The following is a 26392-nucleotide window of genomic DNA, read 5'->3' on the forward strand; positions in this document are numbered from 1 at the left end:
TGCCTAGGATGGTGTTGGTTTCCAGGTAGTGTTGGATTTGATTGTGTGCGGCTTTGTCTAGGATTTTGAGGAGAAAGGGGACGGTGGTGATGGGACGATAGTTGTTAGGGGAGGAAGGATCGAGAGAGGGTTTTTGCAGGAGCAGGCGAACCCGGCTTCTTTTAGGCATTGTGGAACAGTTCCACATGTGAAAGAAGCATTGATGAAAGACGTAATGATCGGGGTGAGGGATTCTGAGCACTCTTTGATTAAGGAGGGTGGGCAGATATCCCCTTTGCAGGTGGAAGGTTTGATTTATTTGAGGAGGTCCTTGACTTCCGTCTGAGACTTCTCTGAAAGCAAAAAGGGGTGTTTGTGAGAGAGAGTTATTGGTGGGAGGTGTGGGCGAGCAGGTGGGAGTGTTGAGAGCTTTGCGTTGGGAGGCTATTTTGTCTTGGAGTGTTTTAACTTTATTGAGGAGGGCAGCCTGGATGCCTGTGCACCATGCTTCATCCTTGATGAGTTTTTCTGTGCTGGAAGCAGGTAGGTGAGTTCTTTGAATATGGAGAATATTTCTCTTGATTTGGAGCTGGCATTAGTGATTCTCTGGTTGTAGGATTCGGATTTAGCATGGAATATGGCTTTTTTGTAGGTCAAAGAGATCTCTTTCAAATCTTTCAGCGAGAATTGGTTAGGCGCTGCTTGCCATCTGGATAGAGCTTTGCGTTTCTTGGTGTGAAGGTCAGATATTTCTTCAGTGAACCAAGAGTTGCAGTGCATTGATTTTTTCCCTTTTTTTTCTTCTAGAGGGGCAATGTGTTCGATGGCTTGAGTGAATGTGCTGGAGTAGATGTTGGCTAGAGAGGTAGGGTCATGGACGAATGGCAGCTTGAGTTCAGGGATATCGAGGAGAGGGGTGAGGTTGGAAGCAGTGAGTTTTTTGGCGCTTCTTACTTTTGCGGGTGGGGCATGAGTTAAGGTTTTATGAGTGGGCGTGGTAGGAATGGAGAATTGAATGAGGTAATGTTCCGTCCATGGGAGGGCCGAGATGGAGGTAATTGCAGACGAACAGTTGTGATCAGCTAGCCAGTCAATGGATCTGCCTTTGTTATGAGTAGGTGCAGTAATTTTGTGTTCGAACCCCATGTTTGATAGTTCTTTGGCTAAATTTGCGGCTGCTTTGTCCTTCGGGTCAGCTAAACCAAGGTTAATGTCCCTTAGAAGGATGCTTTTGGTGGTGCTTTTGAGGTTATTGCCTATGTTTTGGAGGAGTTGCTTTTGGTAGTCAGAGGTGGATCCTGGTGGTCTGTAGGTGATAAAGAAGTTTATGGTGCAGTTAGGTGAGAGGGCTAGTTTAGCAGTGAGGAGATCAGCGTTGTTGTCCCATTGTTGATTACACATTCTTATGGAGAGGGTGTCTTTAAAAATGAGGGCGACGCCGCTACCACCTTTAGAGTTTTTACAGTCCTGTCTGAGGATGGTATAGTTTTGAGGGAGAACGAGGTGGATGGATGGACTGGAAGCTTCATGGAGCCAAGTTTCGGATAGGGCAAGTAGGTCAAGATTGTCATGATCTCTGCTTCCAAAAGGTCAGGGTTTTCCCAACTCCCTTGGAAGCAGATCCATAACCCAGGTTCCGAGTGCCAACCAGTCCCAATTGGGACCTTTTGGACCCAGTCCTGGCGCCAGTGGCACCAGGCTCATAAATATGCCCAGTCCCAGCGCTGGAAGCGCCGGGCTCATAATGCTTGGGTGGACTTACCTGCAGCAGACCATGCTGCTTACTTGCCTGCCAGTTGAGCCTCTGATCCTCTTCTGTTTGGAACTACTTTTCCTGTTGGGTGGGGCTGGAGCCACTCCCTAGATTCAGAACACTGGAACTCTTCTGGAAGGCAGGAACTCTTTTCTTACCAGGAACTCTTTTCTTACTTAGGCGTGGCTTTGGAAGGAGACACCTAAGCACTACAGGAGGCTATTTAAACCACACCCGGTGGATGAATCTTGCTTTGCGTTATTCTGCACCCTCTGCAGCAGAACGCTCATCGTGTCTTCTGCATCCGGTCCTGGGCCTAAGGAAAAAGGCTTACCATCCTGAATCCAGTCTTCAGCAACATCTATAAAGACAAGAAAGAACAGGTTAGCATTCCGGCATCTGAAAGGCAAAGGCTTACCTACTCTTCGTGCGCTCCGGAGGTCTTCACACTGCATTCCGGCATCTGAAAGACAAAAGCTTACCAACTCTTCGCACGCTCCGGAGGCCGTCGGCGCTGCATCCCGCATCTGAAAGACAAAACAAGGTGCGTTTAAAGACATTGGGGAACTTTAATACTCACGTGCCATTACTCCTTTCCACATCTAACCCAGTGGGTATCCCGGCACCCTGCAGCCGCTCCGAACTTGTACCTGCAAAATAAAAAGACAGTTAGAGTGCATCGTGAAGCTGGCAACAAGCGCTTACTTACGTGCTTCCAGGCGCTTCTATTCATCACACGGGCTCCATCTTCAACTCACTTCAGCCCGTCATCCGCCATCGCCGGAACCCTGCAAAACAAGAGACATCATTATTAAAGACTTTAAAGACATTTGAGTTACTCGAAACTTACCGTTCGTGCAGTAAACGACGGACAGCAGTCCTCTGAAGTCAAGAGGCCTGCGCTACCTATCCAGTGAAGAAACTGGTTACAGCACCCTGCCCCGAGGCAGATGGAGAGCTCGGCATTCACTTACCTAAGGTGAGAGCGTTAACCTGTGGGGGTCTACAGGAGAGGAGAAGAGGAAAGAGATAGGGACACCCCAATAACCCTAGTTCATTAACCCCTTATTTTCTATCTGCAGACATCTTACTCTGCACGTCAGGCATACAGGGCACAGAGGTCCAGCCCAAAGAGCCAACCGGGTGCTGCACATCACCTTTGAAGATACGGTAGTCGCCCAGTCAAGAACGGCGCCTCTGCGAGAATCAGGTGAGCGTTACAGAACGCAAAGCCTACCGCAAAACTCTCGCCCAGGCGCTATGGAAACCTCGGATACTGACCACCTAGCCCGGTTACTTGGGGAACTAAGGGCAGAAGTGCATGCAGCTCGTCAGGAAACGAACGCTCTAAGAAGGGAACTAATTATTTCCAAGGAGAGAACAGATGATCTTGCTAGACAATTGCTACAGTCACAAGCCGGACAGACCCCGCTACCCGCATCAGGGGCAAATCTTCCTTCAACATCCTCTATGAATCCAGTGCAGATCAACCTACCTGGGAATGTACCTCTGGCTCCGCCCGAACGATTTTCTGGTGACCCAAAGAGGTTTGCGGTATTTATCAATCAGTGCCGGTTGCACTTCTTATGCCGGCCAGCAGCCTTTCCAACTGATCAAGCTAAAGTAGCTTTTGTACTTTCGTACCTTAGTGGCAATGCGGCAGACTGGTCGATACCTCTAGTTAATCAAGATGATCCGGTTCTCCATGATTTTCAAGCCTTTCAGCTTAGTATGGAAAAACTGTTCGCAAGACATGCACAGGGGCAGGCCTTGGACAATGAGCTTCTTTCGTTGCGACAGGGTAATCAAGACCTTTTGGCTTATATTGCATCTTTCAATAGACTAATAGTGGAAACTCAATGGCCTGAGGACAAAAGGATTACGCTGTTTTATAGTGGTCTACGTGGAGAGCTCAAAGACGTTTTAGCCCAAGTAGTGAATCCCCCACAAGACTGTTCGTATTATATAGACTTGGTCGTTCAAATAGATCACAGACTGCAGAACAGGAAGGCCGATCGTTCCAAGTTTGATGCTCGAGTATTTTCCAAACTGCCAACTCCTTCCAAAGGAGTAGACTCCGGGGAACCCATGCAAATAGGGGGTCTGAAAGGTCCTCTAACACAAAGGGAGCGGGAAAGGAGAAAACAGTTGCAATTATGCCTATATTGCGGAAACTCAGGGCACTTTCTTCGAGACTGTCCGGTGAAACCTGCCAAGAAGGCAGTAGGAGCTGCAGTTACCACAGTTACAAACTCTGAGCAGGGAAACGACCTCGCCCGACAAGAATAGAGGTCCTCTTGCCGAGCGTGAAAACCAGTTCCGTGACCTCGCATTTCGTGATACCTATGGTCCTCATTAGCCCTGATAATCCGGATCGATTACATGCAATTGAAGCTTACGTCGACAGCGGTGCCATCGGCAATTATGTGGATCATGAAATGGTTTTGAGGATGAATCTAACTCTTTGTCCCAAGGCTGTAAAGGACGTCATTACTACGGTGGATGGTACGGAGATAGCCTCCGGGCCAGTAACGCATACCACTCAAGAGGTGACGCTAGTAAGTCAAGATGGACACCATGAGAAGATCGTGTTCGATGTGATCAAGGCCCCTCAGTTCCAGATTATTCTAGGGATACCTTGGTTAGAGAAACACAATCCTCTGATCGATTGGCGAGCAAGAACGGTCCAGTTTCCAGAATGTGTCTCTACTTGTCACCCTCCACCTGGTGTTGCACTGGCAGCAATTTCTTCAGAGACTCCCCAGTTACCTCCCGAATACCTAGAATACCAAGATGTTTTCCGGAAGGAGCAGGCTAACTCTCTACCTCCTCATAGGTCTTATGACTGCCAGATAGACCTGATACCTGGATCTACTCCTCCTTGTAGTAGAATTTATGCCCTCACCGAGCCTGAGAACCTTCACCTTCGACAATACCTGGATCAATACCTGGCAAATGGGTTTATTCGTCCTTCCAAGTCCCCTGCCTCTTCAGCTTTGTTCTTCGTTCCAAAAAAGGAAGGAGACCTTAGAACTTGTATCGATTATCGCTCCCTGAACCAGATCACCGTTAAGAATAGATATCTGTTACCTTTGATCCCTGAACTCCTGGACCAAGTCAGAAAAGCATGCATATATACAAAGCTGGATCTTAGAGGAGCTTACCACTTGGTACGAGTAAAAGAGGGCGATGAATGGAAGACGGCCTTCCGTACCAAGTATGGGCTATTTGAATATCAGGTCATGCCCTTCGGACTTTGCAATGCCCCGGCCGCCTTTCAATATTTTATGAACGATGTCCTCAGAGAGCTCATAGATGTGTGTGTTGTTGTTTACATCGACGACATTCTCGTTTATTCTTCATCGGAATCTGAACATCGGAAACACGTGAAAATGGTCCTCGAAAGATTGCGTCAACACAAACTTTTCGCTAAGTTGGAAAAATGTGTTTTCAACGTGACTGAAGTTGAATTCTTAGGATTCATATTATCACCTGGCGGAGTGCGTATGGATTCAAAGAAGGTCGATGCAGTTCTCAAATGGCCATCACCATCCTCCGTAAAAGGTGTGCAAAGCATGTTAGGCTTCGCTAACTTTTACCGCAGGTTTATCCCCGAGTTCTCTCGAATAGTCCAGCCCATCACTGCCTTGTTAAAGAAAAACAAACGTTTTGAATGGTCTACCGAGGCGGAACAAGCTTTCCAGGATTTGAAGACTAAATTTATCTCTGCACCAATCTTAAAACACCCTCGCCCCGAACTCCCCTACATCGTGGAAACTGATGCTTCAAGCCTTGCCATGGGTGCAGTTCTATCACAAAAGGACCCGGTAACCAACCAGTTGCATCCTGTGGCATTTTGGTCCCGCAAATTCTCGCCTCCTGAAGTCAATTACACGATTACTGACAAGGAACTTCTGGCTATCAAGTCTGCCTTTAAGGCTTGGCGGCATTATCTGCTGGGGGCCCGACACACCGTTAGTGTGATTACGGATCACCGAAACCTGCAATATTTGAAAACCGCAAAAGCCCAATCCTCTAGACAACTCCGTTGGGCATTATTCTTTGCCGAGTTTGACTTCATAATTACCTATCGACCTGGTACAAAGAACGGTAAAGCCGATGCCCTTTCTCGGATGGGAGTGGAAGAACACTTGATCAACCCTAAACCTGTACCAATCATTCCCGAACAAAGAATTCTGGGTGTAATCGCCACAGAATCCATAGAGGAAGTTAAGGATAAAGCCAGGCAACTTGTAACTCCAGCAGACATACAGAATTGGCATCTGCAGGGAAAGGACTTTGCAGTAAAGGACAACTTATTGTATTTCCAAGAACGATTATACCTACCCAGCACAGATTTACAGAAAAAAGTAATCTCTTGTTATCACGACTCTTTAATAGAAGGTCATCCCGGTATAGCCAAGACCTCAGAAAAGATCAAGCGCTACTTCTGGTGGCCGTCTTGGAAAAAAGATATCAGAGACTTTATAATGTCCTGTGGAGTATGCGCCCAAAACAAGAGTCAAAAGGAAAGACCAGCAGGCCTCTTACGCCCTATTGACATCCCACCTCGCCCTTGGCATACGCTTTCTATGGACTTCATCACCGATCTACCTCCATGCTCCGGATACAATACGATTCTAGTAATCGTGGACTTATTCTCCAAGATGGCGCATTTCATTCCGCTCAAAGGCTTGCCAACAGCAGCAACTCTGGCCCGAGAATTTCTCGAAAACATCGTCCGACTGCACGGTTTTCCTTCGGTTCTAATTTCGGATCGAGGTAGTCAATTTATTTCTCATTTTTGGCGAAGTTGCTGTCGGTCGGCTCAAATTGATGTGAGACTATCGACCAGTCACCACCCTCAGACCGACGGACAAACCGAGAGGACCAATCAAACTCTGGAACAGTATTTACGCTGCATGCTGCAACAAACTGAAAAAACTTGGAAAGATATCCTTTGGATAGCCGAGTATGCCTACAATAACTCTGTCCATTCGGGAACTGGGAAAACCCCGTTTTTTCTTTTGTACGGCAGTCACCCTCGAACCTCGGAGTTGGATCCCCTCCAAGATCTTGAAACACCAGCAGTAGACTACCTGCATTCTACAATCACCCAAGCCTTTAAGGAAGCTGTTTCTCACCTTCAAAGGGCTAAAGAACAATACAAGAAAGGAGCAGATCAACATCGGAAGGAAGCCCCTCACTATCAAGTAGGGGATCAAGTCTGGTTATCCACCAAATATCTATCTCTAAAAGGGCCACGCACATTCAACCCAAGATACCTTGGTCCCTATTCCATCACTACCATAGTAAACCCAGTAGCGGTCAAGTTGGACTTGCCCCCGCACATGAAGATACATCCGGTCTTCCACGTCTCTCTATTAAAACCCGTGCAACCTCAAACCCGACTAACCAAATCTCCAAAACCTATCCTAGTTGATGGAGAACTCGAGTTTGAAGTCAAAAGCATTCTGGACTCCAAGATCTCCAAATCTAAACTATTCTACCTAATTGACTGGAAAGGCTACGGCCCCCAAGAGAGATCCTGGGAACCTGCTGAATATGTCCACGCTCCTCGCCTAATCAAAAGATTTCACCGAACATTTCCTGACAAGCCAAAACCCCCGGAGAAGCCTGGTTTGGGAGGGGCCTTGAGGGGGGGGTACTGTCATGATCTCTGCTTCCAAAAGGTCAGGGTTTTCCCAACTCCCTTGGAAGCAGATCCATAACCCAGGTTCCGAGTGCCAACCAGTCCCAATTGGGACCTTTTGGACCCAGTCCTGGCGCCAGTGGCACCAGGCTCATAAATATGCCCAGTCCCAGCGCTGGAAGCGCCGGGCTCATAATGCTTGGGTGGACTTACCTGCAGCAGACCATGCTGCTTACTTGCCTGCCAGTTGAGCCTCTGATCCTCTTCTGTTTGGAACTACTTTTCCTGTTGGGTGGGGCTGGAGCCACTCCCTAGATTCAGAACACTGGAACTCTTCTGGAAGGCAGGAACTCTTTTCTTACCAGGAACTCTTTTCTTACTTAGGCGTGGCTTTGGAAGGAGACACCTAAGCACTACAGGAGGCTATTTAAACCACACCCGGTGGATGAATCTTGCTTTGCGTTATTCTGCACCCTCTGCAGCAGAACGCTCATCGTGTCTTCTGCATCCGGTCCTGGGCCTAAGGAAAAAGGCTTACCATCCTGAATCCAGTCTTCAGCAACATCTATAAAGACAAGAAAGAACAGGTTAGCATTCCGGCATCTGAAAGGCAAAGGCTTACCTACTCTTCGTGCGCTCCAGAGGTCTTCACACTGCATTCCGGCATCTGAAAGACAAAAGCTTACCAACTCTTCGCACGCTCCGGAGGCCGTCAGCGCTGCATCCCGCATCTGAAAGACAAAACAAGGTGCGTTTAAAGACATTGGGGAACTTTAATACTCACGTGCCATTACTCCTTTCCACATCTAACCCAGTGGGTATCCCGGCACCCTGCAGCCGCTCCGAACTTGTACCTGCAAAATAAAAAGACAGTTAGAGCGCATCGTGAAGCTGGCAACAAGCGCTTACTTACGTGCTTCCAGGCGCTTCTATTCATCACACAGGCTCCATCTTCAACTCACTTCAGCCCGTCATCCGCCGGAACCCTGCAAAACAAGAGACATCATTATTAAAGACTTTAAAGACATTTGAGTTACTCGAAACTTACCGTTCGTGCAGTAAACGACGGACAGCAGTCCTCTGAAGTCAAGAGGCCTGCGCTACCTATCCAGTGAAGGATATATTTGGGTGTGTGAGGCTAGGGCGTGATAGATGCGTGATAGATGCAGCGTGACGGGTGCTAGGGTAGTGAGCGTGGTCAGAGAGGTAAGGCTGGGCGGCTGATGTATGGGTGCGAGAGCTGTGTCTGTTCCTAAGGAGTGTGGAGTGCTGCGGAGAGTTAGGAGGTGTTTGGTGCGTGTTCTTAGTCTACAGAGCCTCCGGTGGAATGTCCGATCGGATTGGTATGGTGGTTGAGTGTGGAATGGAGTGCAGACGACGGTGTGGTGTGCATGAGGTCAGATGGTGGGGTAGGGCATGGATGGGCATGCTGGTCTGGGTGCGCATGCGGCATGCCTGCAGATGGCCAGAAAGGAGAGGGATGTGATGAAGATGGATAAAGAGGAACGGAGGTGCATAGGCGCTTTGGGGTGTGTGCCAAGGGGCTGCATTTGTAGACAAGAGATGTACAGGTAGGTGGGCAATAACACCGTTGGTCAGGGCAGGCAGTTAACAGAGTAGATCAGGGCCGCTGGGGGCAGGCAATAACACAATTGAGCAGGGCCGCTAGGGGCAGGCAATAACACAATTGAGCAGGGCCGCTAGCTGCAAGCAGTTAACACAGTAGATCAGGGCCGCTGGGGGCAGGCAGTTAACACAGAAGATCAGGGCCGCTAGGGGCAGGCAGTTAGCACAGTAGATCAGGGCCGCTAGGGGCAGGCAATGACACAATTGAGCAGGGCCGCTAGGGGCAGGCAGTTAACACTAAATTAAATCATTCATTCAATTCCCGGTAGTTTCAACAAATTAAATTCATTTGTATTCCATTAAGCCATAGAAAGAATCATTGTGCCCATCCTGGTCCCTATTCTTGAATGGTTTGTTACGTGCTGGTTTCCATTGAATTATAAATTCATTCAATTCCCAGCAATTTCAGTAAATTAAGCTCATTTGTATTCCATTAAATCATTCATTCAATTCCCGGTAGTTTCAACCAGGGACCAGGCTGGGCACAATGATTCTTTCTATGGCTTAATGGAATACAAATGAATTTAATTTGTTGAAACTTCCGGGAATTGAATGAATGATTTAATGGAATACAAATGAGTTTAATTTACTGAAATTGCTGGGAATTTAATGAATTTATAATTCAATGGAAAACAGCACGTAACACACCATTCAAGAATAAATCAAGGCTAAGAAAGTACAAAAATGTGGAAGCGTGTATTATTTTGAAACACACCAATATCCAAATCTGATCTGTACTTTAAATAAACTGCTGTTTCAGGCACGGACAACATTAAGGTCTAGTTTTTCTTTTTTCTCCAGTTTTTTCTCTCCTCTACAGTCTGAGGGGACTAGACCTTTGTTCTGTTGCCTCTACCTCTATACCAAGTGAACAGGAGCAGCGCCAGAATCAGCCTAAGACTGTGCTGTTATTTGCAACGGAAGAATGAACATGTGACATTGCATCGAGGGAGAGACGGTAAAGAGGGATGTATCTGAACCCTAGAAAAGAGAGTTTATAAAGCCCTCTTGAGCTCATCTGTTGACCCGCAAGACCAGCTGACTCCATCTCAAAGTGGAAAAATGTCAGCTATAACAGCATCTCGTGGTGGAGACACAGTGCCATCTACATGTCCTATTAAAATGAGTGGAGGTGGTCATATCCCACAAACACCAGGAGACATTCCTCTATAGAAAAGAAATACACAAGAGACTGAATGATTGGGGTGAGACCCCCTGAGATCTTGTGAACAGTGGAAGGCAACATGTGATATGATCTCATTAGGAGGTGTTAAGAGAGAGACATCAGGAGATGGTAGGAGGGAGTCATCAAGAGGTGAAAGGACAGTGATACCATCAGTTGGTAGGAGAAAGATCCCAGGTGGTGATAGTAGAAAGTCATCAGGAGGCGGTTGCTTAGCTGTGGGTGGGGCTAGGACTGGGATCCTGATCAGAAGGGATTCAACTCTCTGTGGGAAGAGGAACAAGCATGTGGAATGGTGCTGAGCAGGAGAAGAGAGGCATTAAAGCAGTAAGGAGTCTGGACCCTAGATAATGGAGGTGATAAGTCCCTCTTTAGCTTGTCTGTGGAAGCACAGACCAGCAACCTCCATCTGAAAGTGGAAGTGAAACTTCAGTTATATCTGTGGCAGACACACAAGATGGTCTTATACCACTGACACCAAGAGGCCAACCGGATGACTACCAGAGAGAAAATCCAACAGATCAGGAGTGATGGAGTGACATTCAGTAATTAAACAGTTGACTGACGACCGTCCTGACACTTTACATATGAGTTTGCTCGCTGGAGTGGATTTGTTTTGTTAAATACAACCTGTTTTTGTCTTAGACAGTGTTTGAAGTATTTTGTGGCCCCACTCAGCTATATGGCAGTTCTCCAGCTCATAACCACATTGTTAGCGTCATTCTCTAGGTCACAATCAGTTTATGTACTTCAAGGCTCAGTACTGATGCTGTCCCTTAATGGGTATACTAGTGGAATAGCTATTATAATTGTAATTGGTTATTTATAACGCGCTTTATACCCATTGGTTTCTAAGCGCGGACGCAGGGATCGAACCAGTGGTGCTCCATGTCGCCTTTCTTCCAAGATGAGCGTGTTGCCCCTGAGCTATCCTCCCAATCCTTGTTCTAACTCAACTCTGTGATAGGTTTCCCTCTGAAATAAAATCGGATACCAATTGAGTTCTGATTGGTTGAGATGAATATGGTCCTGACGCTGAATTGTTATAATAGAGGATGGTAGGACAACTGCTCAAGACCCGGCCAACTTTGCAAGGCATGGTGAAGTGCTCAGGGTCCCAGTATTTGGGAAGGAAGGTCAAATGCTTGAGTGCTGGTAGTCTGATATCTGATGTTCCAAACCAGAGCTAGCAGGTGCATGTGTCCAGTGGCAATCACAGGTGCAGCCCCAGATAGCCTGCACATCCAGCAATGCCAAAGATCAGCTGCAGGTGGATCTTTAAGAAGAAGCAGCAGAACAGTGCTGCAGGTGGAGTGCTAAAACTGGGGTTTGAAGTAGACCAATCTGGCCTGAAGGAGGTTCAGCTCTGTCCAGAAGTAGGACTGTGGTGGCTGCTGTGTGCTCAGAACCCATTCTTTTGAGAGTAGGTACTTAATTTTGTATATTTCTTATTGCTTCAGTCTTTTGTAGTCGGGGGTCTCAGACTCTCAGCTACTGGACATCTTTTTTCCTGTGTCCTCACCACTTTGTTGTCTTGGTTGGCAAGCAGTGTGACTTTGTGACGCAAAACAGGGCTAATCTTGTCATGCCAAATGAAGCAAGTCCCAATCCTGGTCACCTTCTGGCAGTAGGAAAGCGGGTTGCTGCAATCACTGGGGGGGGATAATAGTTCTCAGGATGGGTCTTGAGCGATTGCGTGTTCTTGCAGGTACTCTTCATGTCTAGTCTACAGATCAGGTTACTTTTCCTCTTTCATTGATTCGTTTATCACAGGCTTATCATTAACTGGTAAGCTGTAAATCAACAAGGAACAGCATTAGATCATGCAAATGGCAACAGCATGAAAATGTTAACAATTGTAGGAGAACATGAATTTAATTGAAAAATTGCACACTCTCTGTATAAAAATGTGTCCTCGTGTACCGATTTTCTATTACTAACTGGCCCAGACCCTGCACATTTATTGGAAATCGGGTGTGGGTAGTGAAGGGGAACATGCAGAAGACCCTATTCAGATGGTTACATCCATCCAGAAATGTGATTGGCGCCAAATCAGAGGATATGAACAAGTTACTTACCACATCTGGTAACGTTCTTTCGATGGGATGTTCCTTCGACATATTCCATATCTGACAGGTAATGTCCACAGCTGTGCTGCTTCAGAAAATTTTCAGCAGAGGGCGTCCTGCGTCGATGTCGTCGATCACATGTCCCTCAAGGGCCTCCGTCGAGGGTCGACGTCACCGGATGTTATATATAGGATGCACAACACCCGTAGCCTCAGTTGTAGTTTTTTCCAGAACGTGTGGCACCAATCTCCTGCCAGCCTGACTGCAGATAGCCTTGTGGAACCGTAAGCTGCAATCACATAGGAAATTCTCCAGAGGGGCAGGTTGGGAGGGCGATGTGGAATACGTCGGAGGAACATCCCATCGAAAGAACGTTACCAGATATGGTAAGTAACTTGTTCTTCGAGGGGATTGTGTCCTCCGACGTATTACATATCTATGACAGACTCCCGAAGCAGTACCAGACTATGGAGGTGGGAAAAGGATTTAGAATACCCAATCAAATGGCGGAATAAAGAACCGCCTTACCAAAGGCCAGATCCCGCCTGTGGATCGAATCCAGGGCGTAAAGTTTGACAAAAGTATGTAGAGAAGCCCATGTGGCAGCTTCACACATATTCCTAATAGGAACACCCCGCTGAAGGGCATTGGAGGCAGCCACGCCCCTAGTAGAGTGAGCACATAATCCTACCGGAGGGTCCTTACCCGCCAAACGGTAACACTCCGTAATAGTGAGGATAATTCACCTGGACAAGGTCTGTTTGGTAACAGCCTGGCCCAAATGGTGTCCAGCATAACCGATAAAGAGCTGATTATCCATTCTGACCCGGGACATCCATGAAATATAAAAACTCAGAGCTCTTCTAGGATCCAACCTATGGAGCCTCGCCTCTTCCTTGCCAGGATGCAGAGGAGGATAGAACGCCGGAAGAACTACCTTCTGGCTTAAATGAAATTCAGACACGACCTTCGGCAGAAAAGAAGGCCCACCCGAAGGACAAACCAGTCCTTATAGAAAACAGTAAAGGGTGGCTTGGCTGAAAGTGCCTGCAACTCGCTCACTCTGCGAGCCGAAGTAACCGCAACTAAAAATACCATCTTGAAAGACAACAGTCTCAAAGGACAAGAGTGCAATGGCTCAAACGGAGCACCCATCAGAAACTTCAAAACCAAATTCAAATCCGAAACCAGCACCTGGAAAGGGGACTGTGGAAACACATTAGTCAGTCCTTTTAGAAACTGCGAAATCAAAGGTATCTTAAAATAAGAACACTCTTCAGACGAGCGCTTAAATATGGACAGAGCCACCAGGTAACCCTTAATGGTACCCACTTGAAGGCCGTTGTGGGCTAAATAAAGCAGAAAAGACAAAACCATAGGAATGGAGCATTGTACAAGATCAACATTCTGTCCCCTGCACCAGTCGCAGAATTTACGCCAATGGCAACGGTACAGGGACTTTGTTGTGGGCCGCCTGGCCGAAAGCAACACCTCCATCACATCATGGCTGTTCAACCAATACCTGGCACTCCTTGCCCACTGCATCGCCGCTCTCTGCCCCAATTTTCAGTGCTATGCAGATGATACCGAGCTCATTTTTAGGCTACCCTCGGCCTCCTCCTCTGTGACTGTCTTTCTGCTATCCAGGAGTGGAGTGCAGCCAATGACCTCTGCCTTAATGCCAGTAAGACTGAGATTCTACTCATTGGCACACCCACTCCCTCCTTCCCTACAGCTCTCTGGCCTGCCTCTCTTGGCCCTCTTCCTGCTCCCACCTGCAAGGCAAAAAACCTCGGGGTCATCTTCGACTCCACACTCTCCTTCTGTCCTCACATCTCTGACGTCTCTAAGAAGTCTCACTACCATCTGCACCTAGTCAGAGGTTTTCTTCCTTTCATCACCTTCCCCCAGAAGCTCACTGTCTCCAGAGCTCTGGTTCTCTCTATGTTGGACTATTGTAACAGCTTCTATCTAAATCTGCCTGCCTCTACTCTCCGCCCTCTGCAGCTTATCCAGAACAGGACTGCGAGACTTGTCCTTGGCCTCAAGCCCAGGGATTGTATCTCTCCAGGACTGAAATCTCTGCACTGGCTCCCATTGGCTGTGAGGATTACATTCAAAACCCTCTGCATTTTCCACAAGGCCTTCTGGGGGCTGGGGCCGAAATACCTCCAACTCTTTCTTCCTAAATATCTTCCTTCCCAAGCTCTTCGCTGATCCACCTCCAACTCCCTTAGGGTCAGTCGCTTCTCCAAGCAACGAGTTGGTAGTAGATCTCTCTCTTCACAAGGGCCTCCCTCTGGAATAGCCTTCCTGCCTCCCTGAAACTTGAGGAGAATCATCTCTGGTTCCGAAAGCACCTCAAAACCTTCCTCTTTGCTTCTGCTTTCTCTCTTCCTCTCCCCTGCTGATTCCTGGCTGAAACTGCGCTGGTTACATGGCCACCCTCTCTGCTCACAGGCCCGGCCCTGCCAGTTGCTTACCTGCACTGCCTCCCTGGCAACCCTGCACTTGGAGACTGTTTCTGTATCCCTACAGTCCCCGTACCTGCACTTATGCCTGCACTTACCTTGCACTTGCCACTAGCTGGCCGTTTTATTTATTCTTATCCTTCTATCCCATGTACTGCACTATCCCCTCTCCCTGCGCCCTTGCACTTTTCCCTTTCCCCCTTCCCATGCACTTGCGTGATCTGAATGACACCTGGCCTAATAGGATCGCTATCCGTCTTCCTCTGTTCCCCCTCCCTTGCCTCGACGCGCCTTGAAACACTTGTGTATAGGCGCGTTATAAGTGCCATATCATATCATATATCATATCATATCATCCGGGAGGTCCCAATCCTTGTATCTCAACCTTTCAGATACCAAACGTGAAGGTTGAGAGTCCTGACCTCTGGATGGAGAACCTGACCCCACTCCCTCGAGAGCAGATCCTCTCGATAAGGAAGACGGCGTGGATGGCAGATGGACAATTCCAGAAGGTCCGGGTGCCACGCTCCCCTGGCCCAATCCGGAGCCACAAGGATCATGCGAGTCTTGAACCTCCGCAACCTCCGCAACACTTGAGGAATGACGGGGACTGGAGGAAACGCATACAGCAGCGGGAATGACAAATCCACCACAGACGCGTCTCCTAAGGCTCCTCTCCGAGGAAATTCCCTTGAGCAAAATCTCTCGCACTTCCGGTTGACACTGGTGGCAAAGAGATCCACTTGCGTGGTTCCCCAAAGGGCGAAGATCTCCAGAAGGACTTCCTGAGCCAACTCTCACTCGTGAGAGACTGTGCTCTGATCTTGTTCGATGGCCCAGAATCAGAGCTTCATCGCCTCCCTGCACAACAGGAGCGAGCCTGCCTCCACTTTTTTGTTGAGGTAATGCAAGGCCACTGTGTTGTCCATCATGATCAGGGCACTTTTCCCCCGTACAGTCGGCAGAAAAGCCTTCAGGGCAAGCCTGATGGCTCTCAGCTCTAACAGGTTGATATGGAGTCTGGACTCCGACGGAGACCAACGACCGCTGACTGTCAGTCCGTTGGCATGAGCACCCCATCCTGTGAGTGAAGCATCCGTCACAATCGTCACCTCCAGCCATGGTTGCCAAAGCGGTTCCCCCTTCAGCAGGTTCCTTTCGTCGGCCCACCACCGAGGATCCTGGGCGACCGAGAGTGGAACCTGCACGGGATCCGACATCTTGCCAGAGAACTGGGACCACTGCAGTTTGAGGGCCCATTGCAGGGATCTCATCCGCAGTCAGGCCTCCGGCACCAGAAAGATGCAGGATGCCATGAAGCCCAGCAACCTTAGAAAGTCGAAAGCCGGAAGACACTGGGGACACTGGGCACTTTGAAACTTGTCCACCAATTGCACAATGTGATGAGCCCTGACCTGGGGAGGCGAACACTTCCCCAAGGACGTGTCTAACACAGCACCGATGAAATGGAGCTGTTGGGAAGGTGTCAAATGCGACTTCTTGAAATTCAGGGAGAAGCCTAGCCTGTGGAAGGTGCAGCAGGTGAGACCGAGATGATCCAACACTTGCTTGGGAGAGCACGCTCTGATCAACCAGTCGTCCAGGTAGGGGTAGACGTGAGTCCCCCCTCGCCTGAAGTACGCTGCCACCACCCTGAGCTTGGTGAAGACCCTCAGGGCGGAGGACAACCCGAATGGCAGACCCGAAACAAAGTGCAAGTCGCCAGCTGCAAACCTCAGGTACTTCCTGTGCTTGGGATGAATCGGCACATGAAAGTACGCGTCCTTGAGGTCGAGAGACACCAGCCAATCCTGAAGTTGAAGGGCCTGGAGGACCTGAGAAAGAGTAACCATCTTGTACTTGTCCTTCCTGAGAAGTTGGTTCAACCAATGCAAGTCCATGATGGGTCTCAACCCTCTGTCTTTCTTGTGAATCAGAAAATATGGGGAATACCATACCTTGTTCCTCTCCGCCACAGGCACCAGTTCAATGGCGCCTTTCTCCAGCAGGTATAGAATTTACTGCGCAAGGAGCGGATCCGGACGCTTCAAAGAGAGCTTCCCCAGTGGATTGTCGTGAGGCCGCTGAAGGAAGGGAAGGCAGTATCCGTGGGCTATGGTATCCAGAACCCACGCATCTTAAATAATGGCCCGCCATTCTCCAAGATGCTGTGCTAGCCTGCCCCCAACCGGCGAACCATGGGACATGGCCTCATGACTGAGTAGAAGCGGCTGCGGCAGTGCCTGATGGCAAAGAGGCAACTGCCCGAGCGGCTTTGGCACTACGATTTCCCCGACCACCACGGGTGCTTTTTCGCTGCCCCCTTTGACTGGTAGCTCCTCTCGATCTACCAAAAGAGGAGCAGTATCAAAAGGAACCTCCCCGCCATTGCTGTCCCTTAGGATGAAAAGGCGGAGGTTGCCGTACTGCAGCGCTCAAAGACTTGGTTGCAGCTTTGGAGGTCTGCAACGTCTCAAGGCTCTCATCAGCCTTGCTGGCAAACAAATGGACGCCCTCAAAGGGCATGTTCAGAAGACGGGATTGCACATCTGGGGCAAAACCCAACTTCCGCAATCAGACAAACCTGCGTATCACAGTGCTCGCAGCCATGGACCGGCTGACACTATCTGCTGTGTCCAAACCCGATTGAAGGGATTCGCACATAGCATCCTTGCCGTCTGCCACGAGGGCCAGAAAGCCATCCCTTTCTTCCCCCTCGGGAATATGCTCAGCCGCCAAAGATGCACAGTTCCACAGAGTGTGTGTTAACTTTGCCAAGGCACAAGTGGAGTTGGCCGACTTCAACGCCATACTCCCAGCTGAAAATACCTGTTAGGCAGAATCCTATGCAGTGCTCTTAGGGACCACTACACACGATTAAGACCACAGGTGGTAATACAAGTGTTACCTTTGGTACAAGCACATACTACTAAGTTATAGTGGTAGCAGTAGCAGAGCAGCCAGGCTTATCTCAAGAGTATATGAGCAGTAGCACAGATTACACAAAGGGACTACAATTACTGTGACTCAAGCAAACACTGACTCAAGGTTTCAGGTAACAAATATGAGATAGGTATGCAAAATCTCCTAAAAGAAAAAAAAAGAACACTCACGGCACAAGGCAGAGCTATTGATAGGAAATTTGGTCGATTTTCCCTGATACTGGTGATCAACTTTTATAAAATTAAGGTGGTACCAACTTTAGTCTACGGAGCAGATGCCATGCCCAACATCCCTACATCTCTTTGGCCAACTCTGGAGGCAACTTTTTGGCGGGCAATCCTGGGACTTCCAAAATGTGTTCCAATAGCCTGCATAAGACAAGAACTCAGTTTACTTTCCCTTGAGGCATCAGTCAGATGCAACTCCATGGTGCTTTACCGCAAATTTCCAGCTTGCGGAAAAACCTTCAGTTTACTACCTGATTCTACAAGAAATAAATGATTCAACCTGTCAGATGTTAAACAATTGGTCAAATCGGATGAAGGAAATTCTACAAGAGGTCTCAGCCGACATGGAGACCCTTAACAACAACCCAGTGAAAGTATTGAACAGAGTGAAGGAGCACAACTGGATCAAAACAGGTGAGAAAGCCGCCTCTAACAAATTAACGAGACATTTGCCTGTGAACAACCGAAAATTGAATGAGCTTCAACCGTTCATAAAACAGTTTCAGTCTAAGCAAGCAAGGTCCATGTTACTGAGAGCGAGACTGAACTTGTTACACACAAACGAAATACTATCTATACGGAGGCTCGCTACAACAAACGGCTGCAGATTCTGTGGACAAACGGAAGCAGTGGAATCCATCCGTCACTTGCTGCTTTCTTGTCCTGGGACTTTGAGGTTAAGATCACTGTACTTGAGGCACATTTTTTCGGACTTTGTGTTGCAGGATGAAGCCCTTTGCTGGGCCGGGCTGATGGCGGGTGATAAGACGTTGTGGCTGTTGGCATCCTACAACATCTTATGCCGCATACAAGAATCCTTTCCGGACTCAACAGACCTGGCGGCGATCTGTGTTCCACCAACACCCTCCCTTTAATAAATCGCATAGCCGGCATCACCTTGATTTCTCACAGAGACTCAGGAAAGAAGAAAGACAAATAGAGTATTTTAATTGGAATACAGTTTCTCTTTAAAGTTTAGATTATGATCTTCATTTTGTAAAAATCAGTTATAAACACAACACTTCTATTAACCTTTAAACAAAACCACACATTAAATATACTACAACTAACCAATTCACTTTGTACAGTATGTCTCAATGTAAGTACCCTGTGTTTGAATGAACCGGTGTTATGAACAAAACACGATACCGCGGATACGATTGCGATCACTTTTTGACAGTTCGGTCTACTAAATAAAAGCGTATCCGTGACATGAAATGCTACCGGGGCAAAAACACACTTAGCACCTGAGATACCCAGAGAGAGTTTGAGTCAAAAATCACAGGCAATATTAAAGTTAGGCAGACCGCATCGAGAAACACTCAGAAACAGGAGTTCAAAAGTCAAAGGGCCGGAGCCAGGGTTAAGTGACACCGGAGAACTGTTGCCGAAGATCACACCGTTAGACAGTTCACGATTCAGCGTAGCCCAAAAGTACTTTGATATTGTCAATGTTCGGAAGCAAAAGTTATAAGAAGGAGGGAAGACAAGGACTAGCCTTCAGGATGAAGAAAAGGGATTCATCCAGTTTCCTCGAGCAGAACACAGTACCTTATTTCAATGGTGCAGCTGGTGCCCTGGCAGTTGTTCCTGTTGGTTTCCCGCAGACCCACGATTCCTGGAGCTTCATTGTGAAGGAGGATGTCTGAAGGGGGTCTGCACCACACAGGGATGAAGCCGGCAGCAGTGACAACGAATAAAAAGTGCGCTCCTTAAAAACAGGAGGGGCTCGCCAGGTGGCTATCTGGACCACTACAGCAGTGTGCAGCGATTTCGACCACGACGGAGACCTCTGTCTGAAGAAGAGGAGCTGGTTATCCCCACCAGGCTCAAGGGAAGAAGACTCCGGACTGGATCTTCTCTTAGTCGTCGAAGGGTAGATAGCTCAGGACTGCAGCAGGGCTTCAGCGGGACGGGGTAGTTGCAGCAGCCATCGTTCTCTCTGCTTCTCTTCGGTTCCTTGTAGTTCCAGAGGTGACTGTGACTTCTAGCCCAAGAGACCTGCCTTTTATGCGCAAAACCCCCATTTACACAGCCTGGCTCTCAATCACGCAGCAGGGGGGTTGTCCAGCCGGGACAACGACCTCACCCAATCATGGCAAAGTGTGACTTGGGTTTCCTAGGATACCCTGTGCAGGGGTGACTACACCCCTCCCTCACATTCAGCCCACCTAGACACCAGGCGCCTTGAGGAGGGCTTCTGAGCAGAAGCCCGCCAAAAGACAGTGAACAAAGAAGGCAAACCTAGTTTGCCGCGCAAAGTAAAACACAAGAAGGACTTTAACAAAAAGAAATGGCGAATAAACCCAACCGGAGCCAAAAGAAAGACAATTTGGTCAAGCAGGTTTATGTTCGAGGCTAATATAATAGCCAAGAACAGTACCACGTTTATCTAATATAATTGCGGTAGAAAAGTTAGGGTAGATACCACTGCCACCAGCCAAGTCTAAATGTTAAGAGTGAAACAATGCTCTGGGAGGTACAGACAGAAAAGGGGTACAGATTAGCCCTTTGCAGTACTCCATGTAAGATGGGGTGTACTGGGTCTGTGGCAAAAGTGACTATGTAAAGTCAATGGCAACTTTACCTTTCTCTGGGGGACAGTAGTCCGCCCCAGCGAAATGGAGCCAGAGGGCAGTCTAAAAGACAACCCTGGGTTACTACACCGAGGGTGCTGCGTAACCCATACAAGAACAGGTGCACCTGGAGTGGTGTGCTCCAGTGTCCAAGATCACACAATGAGTAGAAACACATAGGCAAAAACACATGTAAGAGTGAAAAAGGATGTACACTCTTACCAGGTGGAAAAAATAAACTCCAGAAATCCAGCAAAGCTGCTGGGGGACTCACTAGGTGAGGGAAATTAGCCCTAGAAGGAGAATTCTCCCTAACAATACCTTCCTTGCCCAACCATCGAAGCGCTTGTCATCCCCATCAGGAGGGATGGTAGGGTACGCAGACTGCTTCAAGGAGGCCATAGCCGCCTGCACCACCAAACTCTCCGGAGTAGGGTGCGACGATAAGTAGCCGGGGTCACTACTGGATGGGCAGTATTTTTTCGGGAGCTTCCTTTTAACTGCAGACAGACTCTCCTGAGCAGTCCAAGCCGCCGCCACCCTCTTTTGCAAAATGGTAACACTGTGCCAGTGGACGGACCCTGATCCAGGATATCAGTCAAGTCATCCTGATCAAACTCCACTGGGGGGTCCTCCATCGACGGACACGGCTTCGATGCCTTCTTCGACAGTCTCAATGGCGTCGAGGACCTGGACCTGGACCTGGCACGGCTATGGCGATCTCCCTTGTCCGATCGGGACCACAAAGGCTCTCGATGATCGCACCGACATCCCGAGCCCGAAGGCGTGCGAGTGGTGGACCGAGCCCGTTCCTTGCCGGCTTCTTTCGAAGGCGCGGATGCAACTGTGTCTTGCGACTGAAAAATTGCTAACATCTGCTGGCGGAATGAATCCCATTCGGCCGGTGACGAAGACTTGGTGGGACAAGTGAACCGTCTGGTGGAGTCCTCCTCCGACGAGGATGGGGAATGCGACCGGTGCTGGCACTTCCTAGAATGCCTTGAGGCAGAGGAATGGCAGGAACCACTCCTAGGCCGAGACCGCCTGGATTTTCGCCGATGCGGAGAGTCGCCCCTCGAGTCATCGGTCGAAAGCCCAGTGGACTTCAATTTACGGGGTTTGGACCCCTACCTACCTTCAATTTCCCCTTATGCTCCCGCAAGGCCTTAGACATCAGGGACTGGCAGTCCTCGCAGTCGTCGGTGGCATGGCTTTCGCTGAAGCACCAGAGGCAGATGTTGTGCGGATCAGTGAAGGACATTTTCGACCCGCAGTCCTGACACTTCTTAAAGCCCGGCCCCGGTGTACTAGAGGAAGACGAAGACATCGTTCTAAGAGAAGAATCGAGTGCGCCGAGATTCCAAAGCAAACACATTTGTGGAAAAAATGGAACTGAGTTTACGGGTGTCGTGCATCCTATATATAACATCCGGTGACGTCGACCCTCGATGGAGGCCCTCGAGGGACATGGGATCGATGACATTGATGCAGGACACCCTCTGCCGAAATGTTTTCGGAATTAGGAATGGTGCCGGTGTTTCAGTGATTTTTTTGCTGGTAGGGGTCTGAACTACCGACAGGTCAGGCCTGCTTGTAGTTCACATCCCCTACCGGCAGACTCGGAGTGGCCTGGTCTGGCAAAGGTGCTGGAACCGTTGTTACCGGCATTTTTTCCAGACCAGGTCACTTGTAATGAGGGCCATTTATTTTGGTTTATAACTTTTGTGTACAGCAAGTGCTATAACCAATATAACCGTGTACACAACTCATAGTCTTTCAAAGTACCATAAACCAGGGTATAGACGTAACGTACATCAAAATAGCCAACACAGTTATGGCTTGGGAAGGATAAAAAAGACATGACAAACGTCCAACTCTGTCTAAAACATAGTAAAATGGAGATTTACCATTCCCAAGCTACAGCTAAGCACAATCCAGAGAATCCAACATGTACAAAACAAACACTGAATACATACAACAACAAAAACAACTAAATTGCCACATCATACTCAAAAACAGAACATTGAATGCTGACTATATTTCATCATAAAATGACACATCTCCCTCTTTCTGTACATGACCTTCTCATAGTTACAAAGGATAAGCAATAATTCAGCCAGGTATCTAACTGAGGGCTTCTCCTAGTTTTTCAAAGTCTTAATATTTGCGTGTGCGCTAAAACAAGCACTCCTACAATCCAAAGTTTAGCACCAAAAGTAACCCCCAAGTCATGTCCCCCTAGAGGTATCATAGAACATCCAGGATGCCTTGTAATAGTAATGTTACCCACTAGGCCAACCCTGTCAAGCACACCCATCTAGAAATCTTCAACCCTTGAACAGTCCCAGAGCACATGTGTTGGTGTCCCCCTGTCCTTCTCACATTCCCAGCAGTAATCATTGTCTAGGAGACTCAAAAAATGCATCTTTTCAAGCGTCCAGTACAACCTTCCCAGAATTGTTGTCCATAAAAGGTGTAGATTAAGATCCCGTTTTGCCAAAACAGCACGTTTAGTCACCTCATCCCATTCACCTTGGGACAAATCATGACCCAATTCAATGGACCATTTATATTGCAGTCTGTTCCAACCATCGGTTATTTCCCTGCCAAAGTTTTACGTGCTGAACTATGGTATGTCGGTGTTTACTATCTTATTATTCAGCGTCGCTTGATCTATATTTGAAATTGACCAAGAAACAATGCTTATAGCTTGACATATCATATTGGTCGGACCATTGAGTTGTGGATACTTGCTTGAAAGATATGACTATCGAACATTTGCTGGTGGATGGTCTTCATTGTAGTAAGTTCCTAACATCTCGAGTCAGCTAGCTCTGCAAAGTTGTTTATTAAAAACACAATAAGGCTGCTGGATGATTTAAGCACCAGTCGACATATTAGAGAGTAAAACAAATTGTAAGGGGTAACCATCTGCACAGGCTGCGCTTGTTACCTGTTGTATGCTCACTGGGTGTGATAAGTTTGAACAGAGTGGATGAGGAGTGTTCACAAAAAGACACAACTGATTTATGGTGCAATTGATTAGTGAATCAAAGAGCCCAGCTTTAATTCCTCAAGTCAATACTAGGACATTTTGATTTAAAGTGCCCCAAAAACAAATGATACATTCTTGGTACACATGGGTACACATTTCATGTAAGAAGCTTAATACTACAAACAGATAAGTGCCGGGCAGTGTCCTGCCGGGCAGTGTCCAAAACAAAGTACATTCATATAATGCCAAAAGTACAGAAAATGCCAAACAAATGCCAAAAAATGCAGAAAATGCCTCAGATGTCAAGAAATGCAGAAAATGCCGTCAGGAAATGCGAAAAAATGCCAACACGTGTTTCAACCTATGAGGTCGTCATCAGGTCATATAGATACATATAGTGCATTGGGCTATAGTGCTGATGCTAAATCCTGAACTGTGTTCAATTTAGAAACCTGCCAGGGGGGTGGGGGGAAGGGTGTCAAAGCAAGGAGCAATTGGAAATGGGAGAGAAAAGAAGAAAAAAGAAAAATATACTGTTTAAATTACTGCGTGCATAACATGACTCTGAAGGTGAGTATGTAGGCTATGAAAAATAAAGCATACCTTATTGTAATTGTTCTCTGTCAAACTGTAGAAAAAATGGAGCAACGGACGGTTCCAAAAGCATGTTACTGGTCAGTTCAGTGTACTGTGAAATATAAAGCAAGTGGAGCGTATTTAGTCTATTCAGAAAGGCTTGCTTGGGTAGATGATATAATCACCGATTGTTAGTATCATGTGCAATAAATGAAAGGCAAAAAGTTATTACCTTTACTTCTAAACAGGTCGTGATATATTGCTCGGCAGAAATGCCATTGGTGTGGCAATAATGCAGTAAACAGGTTCGTGTTGGGTGTGCTGATTCCGGATATCTGGCCGTAATCTGTAAAATGAATATAACACCGTGTTTATGTGAGATGGGTTTAAATGCGAGCCGTGTAAGTTGCTAAATGCGATAATAAATGCTTACCGGCTTGTGAATTAGACGTGCTCAGTGGCAGGCAGTTTCTCAAGTGCTGAAGGCAATCGCAGTTACGAGGGGTTACTATAGTAACCTCTGCAGGGTCAGTCAGGTGACATAGTCACCTGACCTGGTTGCTAAGACTGACGAACCAAGCCGGAAGGCAGAAAAAAGCTGGTCATTCCGTGCAATGCTAATTCAAAGTTCTGAATGGTGCATCTGGTGGGACAATAGAGCTAACATGTGTGCCTGCTAGTGAAAATCCGTGATTGTTTAATATGCAAGTATTAAACAAAATATGACATGTTAGAGAGCTAATACATATTCCAAACCGGCTTCAAATTGGTTTTTAACAAAAAGGTGCGTGTTGCACAGACTGTTGCACCTAATAAACAATAAGTACTAAAAAAGTGCAAGGATATTGAAAGCCAATGTTGGCTTAAACGCAAAGAGAGTTGTTGCCACATTTATGATATAAAGGAAAATTATTGCCAACAGGCACCGAGCGCTGGGGTTTAATTTGAGGATGTTGGATATTCAGTTATCTGCTGAGAAGAGAATATATTTTTGGGAACTGAAAGTATTGGTATAAAAAGTGAAGATTAGCTGTTGCGGGTAAAAATACAACAGATAAATCTATTATAGTATGTAACTTGGGCTGGGGAACCAGTAAATAGGTTGCGTGTAAGGGTGCCATCACACTTGTTTCTTGTAGTATTAATTGGAATAGGCAAGGTACTTTTAGTAGTGTTGATATAAGAAATATGTATACGTATTTTTACCCGCAACAGCTAATCTTCACTTTTTATACCAATACTTTCAGTTCCCAAAAATATATTCTCTTCTCAGCGGATAACTGAATATCCAACATCCTCAAATTAAACCCCAGCGCTCGGTGCCTGTTGGCAATAATTTTCCTTTATATCATAAATGTGGCAACAACTCTCTTTGCGTTTAAGCCAACATTGGCTTTCAATATCCTTGCACTTTTTTAGTACTTATTGCTTATTAGGTGCAACAGTCTGTGCAACACGCACCTTTTTGTTAAAAACCAATTTGAAGCCGGTTTGGAATATGTATTAGCTCTCTAACATGTCATATTTTGTTTAATACTTGCATATTAAACAATCACGGATTTTCACTAGCAGGCACACATGTTAGCTCTATTGTCCCACCAGATGCACCATTCACAACTTTGAATTAGCATTGCACGGAATGACCAGCTTTTTTCTGCCTTCCGGCTTGGTTCGTCAGTCTTAGCAACCAGGTCAGGTGACTATGTCACCTGACTGACCCTGCAGAGGTTACTATAGTAACCCCTCGTAACTGCGATTGCCTTCAGCACTTGAGAAACTGCCTGCCACTGAGCACGTCTAATTCACAAGCCGGTAAGCATTTATTATCGCATTTAGCAACTTACACGGCTCGCATTTAAACCCATCTCACATAAACACGGTGTTATATTCATTTTACAGATTACGGCCAGATATCCGGAATCAGCACACCCAACACGAACCTGTTTACTGCATTATTGCCACACCAATGGCATTTCTGCCGAGCAATATATCACGACCTGTTTAGAAGTAAAGGTAATAACTTTTTGCCTTTCATTTATTGCACATGATACTAACAATCGTTGATTATATCATCTACCCAAGCAAGCCTTTCTGAATAGACTAAATACGCTCCACTTGCTTTATATTTCACAGTACACTGAACTGACCAGTAACATGCTTTTGGAACCGTCCGTTGCTCCATTTTTTCTACAGTTTGACAGAGAACAATTACAATAAGGTATGCTTTATTTTTCATAGCCTACATACTCACCTTCAGAGTCATGTTATGCACGCAGTAATTTAAACAGTATATTTTTCTTTTTTCTTCTTTTCTCTCCCATTTCCAATTGCTCCTTGCTTT

General features: G+C 47.1%; 2 long non-coding RNA genes across 2 annotated transcripts; one reads left to right on the forward strand and one right to left on the reverse strand.

Annotated features, from left to right (window-relative positions):
- Nucleotides 1-24075: 24075 nt before the first annotated feature.
- LOC138513085 (uncharacterized) lies at nucleotides 24076-24553 on the reverse strand. The gene is made up of 3 exons (XR_011281697.1): nucleotides 24485-24553; nucleotides 24284-24397; nucleotides 24076-24163 (listed from the first exon to the last, which is right to left on the reverse strand). It is a non-coding gene; the product is annotated as an uncharacterized lncRNA (long non-coding RNA).
- Nucleotides 24554-25794: 1241 nt separating this feature from the next.
- LOC138513086 (uncharacterized) lies at nucleotides 25795-26272 on the forward strand. Its single transcript, XR_011281698.1, has 3 exons — nucleotides 25795-25863; nucleotides 25951-26064; nucleotides 26185-26272. It is a non-coding gene; the product is annotated as an uncharacterized lncRNA (long non-coding RNA).
- Nucleotides 26273-26392: the final 120 nt, after the last annotated feature.

The sequence above is a fragment of the Ambystoma mexicanum genome, chromosome 12, assembly GCF_040938575.1.
Source record: "Ambystoma mexicanum isolate Mex_15411 chromosome 12, UKY_AmexF1_1, whole genome shotgun sequence".
NCBI classification, from domain to species: domain Eukaryota; kingdom Metazoa; phylum Chordata; class Amphibia; order Caudata; family Ambystomatidae; genus Ambystoma; species Ambystoma mexicanum.